The sequence below is a fragment of the Bactrocera tryoni genome, unplaced genomic scaffold, assembly GCF_016617805.1.
Source record: "Bactrocera tryoni isolate S06 unplaced genomic scaffold, CSIRO_BtryS06_freeze2 scaffold_282, whole genome shotgun sequence".
Lineage (NCBI taxonomy): Eukaryota > Metazoa > Arthropoda > Insecta > Diptera > Tephritidae > Bactrocera > Bactrocera tryoni.
Window position 1 is genome coordinate 1 of NW_024396004.1, and position 5,130 is coordinate 5,130.

The following is a 5,130-nucleotide window of genomic DNA, read 5'->3' on the forward strand; positions in this document are numbered from 1 at the left end:
GTACATGCAAGAAAATCGGTTTTATACCTAAATGTAAAATTGTGGAATTTTTTTTCCAAATGCACTGCCGTTTTGGCTTTATGTCAACTTGAGTAAGATGAAGAAGGTTAATTAACTTTAATATGTGAAGCTAATGATTTGAAGCAACTTGGTATGGATTTCTAAACGTGTACATGCAAGAAAATCGGTTTTATACCTAAATGTAAAATTGTGGAATTTTCCAAATGCACTGCCGTTATGGCTTTATGTCAACTTGAGTAAGATGAAGAAGGTTAATTAACTTTAATATGTGAAGCTAATGATTTGAAGCAACTTGGTATGGATTTCTAAACGTGTACATGCAAGAAAATCGGTTTTATACCTAAATGTAAAATTGTGGAATTTTCCAAATGCACTGCCGTTATGGCTTTATGCCAACTTGAGTAAGATGAAGAAGGTTAATTAACTTTAATATGTGAAGCTAATGATTTGAAGAAACTTGATATGGATTTCTTAATGTCTACATGCAAAAAAATCTGTTTTATACAAATGTAAAGTAATGGAATTTTCCAAATGCACTGCCGTTATGGTCTTATGTCAACTTGAGTAAGATGAAGAAAGTTAATTAACTTTAATTTGTAAGTTTAATAATTTGAAGCAACTTGGTATGGATTTCTAAATGTGTACATGCAAGAAAATCGGTTTTATACCTAAATGAAAAATTGTGGAATTTTTCCAAATGCACTGCCGTTTTGGCTTTATGCCAACTTCAGTAAGATGAAGAAGATTAATCAACTTTAGTATGTGAAGCTAATGATTTGAAGCAAATTGTTATGGATTTCTAAATGTGTACATGCAAGGAAGCCAGTTTTATACCTAAATGAAAAATTGTGGAATTTTTCCAAATGCACTGCCGTTTTGGCTTTATGCCAACTTCAGTAAGATGAAGAAGATTAATCAACTTTAGTATGTGAAGCTAATGATTTGAAGCAACTTGATATGGATTTCTAAATGTGTACATGCAAGGAAGCCAGTTTTATACCTAAATGAAAAATTGTGGAATTTTTCCAAATGCACTGCCGTTTTGGCTTTATGCCAACTTCAGTAAGATGAAGAAGGTTAATTAACTTTAATATGTGAAGCTAATGATTTGAAGCAACTTGATATGGATTTCTAAATGTGTACATGCAAGAAAATCGGTTTTATACCTAAATGTAAAATTGTGGAATTTTTCCAAATGCACTGTCGTTTTGGCTTTATGCCAACTTTAGTAAGATGAAGAAGGTTAATTAACTTTAATATGTGAAGCTAATGATTTGAAGCAACTTGATATGGATTTCTAAATGTGTACATGCAAGAAAATCGGTTTTATACCAAATGTAAAGTAATGGAATTTTTTCCAAATGCACTGCCGTTATGGCTTTATGTCAACTTGTGTAAGATGACGAAGGTATATTTACTTGAATATGTGACGTAAATGATTTGAAGCAAGTTGATTTGGATTTCTAAATATGCACATGCAAAAATATCGGTTTTATACAAATATAAAGTAGTGGAATTTTTTTCAAATGCACTGCCGTTTTGGCTTTATGTCAACTTGAGTAAGATGAAGAAAGTTAATTAACTTTAATATGTAAATTAAATAATTTGAAGCAACTTGGTATGGATTTCTTAATGTGTACATGTAAAAAAATCGGTTTTATACAAATGTAAAGTAGTGGAATTTTTTTCAAATGCACTGCCGTTTTGGCTTTATGTCAACTTGAGTAAGATGAAGAAAGTTAATTAACTTTAATATGTAAATTTAATGATTTGAAGCAACTTGATATGGATTTTTAAATGTGTACATGCAAGAAAATCGGTTTTATACCTAAATGTAAAATTGTGGAATTTTTCCAAATGCACTGCCGTCATGGCTTTATGTCAACTTGAGTAAGATGATGAGGGTTAATTAACTTTAATATGTGAATTTAATAAGTGAATCAACTTGATATGGATTTCAAAATATGTGCATACAAGAAAATCGGTTTTGTACCTAAATGTAAAATCATGGAATTTTTTCCGAATGCATTGCCGTTATGGCTTTATGCCAACTTCAGTAAGATGAAACAGGTTAAATAACTTTAATATGCGAAGCTAAGGATTTGAAGCAACTTGATATGCATTTTTAAATGTGTACATGCAAGAAAATCGGTTTTATACCTAAATAAAAAATTGTGGAATTTTTCCAAATGCAATCCCGTTTTGACTTTATGCCAACTTCTGAAAGATGAAGAAGGTTAATTAACCTTAATATGTTAAGCTAATGATTTGAAGCAACTTGATATGGATTTCTAAATGTGTTTATGCAAGAAAATCCGTTTTATACCTAAATGTAAAATTGTGGAATTTTTCCAAATGCACTGCCGTTTTGGCTTTATGCCAACTTCAGTAAGATTGTGAGGGTTAGTTAACTTTAATATGTTAAACTAATGATTTGAAGCAACTTGATATGGATTTCTAAATGTGTATATGCTAGAAAATCGGTTTTATACCTAAATGTAAAATTGTGGAATTTTTCCAAATGCATTGTCGTTTTGGCTTTATGCCAACTTCAGTAAGATGAAGAAGGTTAGTTAACTTTAATATGTTAAGCTAATATTTGAAGCAACTTGATATGGATTTCTAAATGTGTATATGCTAGAAAATCGGTTTTATACCTAAATGTAAAATTGTGGAATTTTTCCTAATGCACTGCCGTTATAGCTTTATGCCAACTTGAGTAAGATGAGGGTTAATTAACTTACATATGTGAAGCTAATGGTTTGAGGCAACTTGATATGGACTTCTAAATGTGTACATGCAAGAAAATCGGTTTTATACCTAAATGTAAAATTGGGTAATGTTTCAAAATGCAATGTCGTTTTGACTTACTGCCAACTTGAGTAAAATGAAGAAGGTTAATTAACTCTAATATGTGAAGCTAATGATTTGAAGCAACTTGATATGGATTTCTAAATGTCTACATGCAAGAAAATCGGTTTTATACCTAAATATAAAATTGTGGTATTTTTCCAAATGCACTGCTGTTATGGCTTTATGGCAACCTGAGTAAGATGGTGAAAGCTAATTAACTTTAATATGTGAAGTTAATGATTTGAGGAAACTCGATGTGGATTTCAAAATGTGTATACGCAAGAAAATCGGCTTTATACCGAAATGTAAAATTGTGGAATTTTTCCAAATGCACTGCCGTTTTGGCTTTATGCCAACTTCAGTAAGATGAAGAAAGTTTATTAACTTTAATGTGTGAAGCTAATGATTTGAAGCAACTTTACATGGATTTCTAAATGTGTATATGCAAGAAAGTCGGTCCTATACCTAAATGTAAAGTTATGGAATTTTTTCCAAATGCATTGCCGTTATGGCTTAATGTCAACTTGAGTAAGATTGTGAGGGTTAATTAACTTTAATATGTGAGGCTAATGATTTGAGGCAACTTGATATGGATTTCTTAATGTGTACATGCAAGAAAATCGGTTTTATACTTAAATGTAAAATTGTGGAATTTTTCCAAATGCACTGCCGTTTTGGCTTTATGCCAACTTCTGTAAGATGAAGAAGGTTAATTAACTTTAATATGTTAAGCTAATGATTCGAGGCAACTTGATATGGATTTCTAAATGTGTATACGCAAGAAAATCGGTTTTATACCTAAGTGTAAAAATGTGGAAGTTTTACAAATGAACTACCGTCATGGCTTTATGTCATCTTGAATAAAATGATGAGCGTTAATTAACTTTAATATGTTAAGCTAATGATTTGAAGCAACTTGATATGGATTTCTAAATGTGTACATGCAAAAAAGTCGGTTTTATACCTAAATGTAAAATTATGGAATTTTTCCAAATGCACTGCCGTTTTGGCTTTATGCCAACTTGAGTAAGATGAAGAAAGTTAATTAACTTTAATATGTGAAGTTAATGATTTGAAGCAACTTGATATGGATTTCTAAATGTGTATATGCAAGAAAATCGGTTTTATACCTAAATGTAAAATTGTGGAATTTTTCCAAATGCACTGCCGTTTTGGCTTTATGCCAACTTCAGTAAGATGAAGAAGGTTAATTAACTTTAATATGTGACGATAATGATTTGAAGCAACTTGATATGGATTTCTAAATGTGTACATGCAAGAAAATCGGTTTTATACCTAAATGTAAAATTGTGGAATTTTTCCAAATGCACTGCCGTTTTGGCTTTATGCCAACTTCAGTAAGATGAAGAAGGTTAATTAACTTTAATATGTGAATTTAATAATTTGAAGCAACTTGATATGGATTTCTAAATGTGTACATGCAAGAAAGTCGGTTTTATACTTAAATGTAAAATTATGGAATTTTTCCAAATGCACTGCCGTTTTGGCTTTATGCCAACTTCTGTAAGATGAAGAAGGTTACTTAACTTGAATATGTGACGTTAATGATTTGAATCAACTTGATATGGATTGCTAAATGTTTAAATGCAGGAAAATCGGTTTATACCTAAATGTAAAAATGTGGAATTTTTCCAAATGCACTGCCGTTATGGCTTTATGCCAACTTTAGTAAGATGAAGAAGGTTAATTAACTTTAATATGTTAAGATAATGTTTTGAAGCAACTTGATATGGATTTCTAAATGTGTACATGCAAGAAAGTCGGTTTTATACCTAAATGTAAAATTATGGAATTTTTCCAAATGCACTGCCGTTTTGGCTTTATGCCAACTTCTGTAAGATGAAGAAGGTTACTTAACTTTAATATGTGAAGCTAATGATTTGAAACAACTTGATACGGATTTCTAAATGTGAATATACAGCAAAATCGGTTTTATACCTAAATATAAAATTGTGGTATTTTTCCAAATGCACTATCGTTTTGGCTTTATGCCAACTTGAGTAAGAGGATGAGGGTTAATTAACTTTAACATGAGAACCTAATGATTTGAAACAACTAGATATGGATTTCTAAAGGTGTACATGCAAGAAAATCGGTTTTATACCTAAATGTAAAATTCTTGAATTTTTCAAATGCACTGCCGTTTTGGCTTTATGCCAACTTCAAAAAAATGAAGAAGGTTAATTAAATTTAATATGTGCAGCTAATAATTTGAAGCAACTTAGTATGGACTTC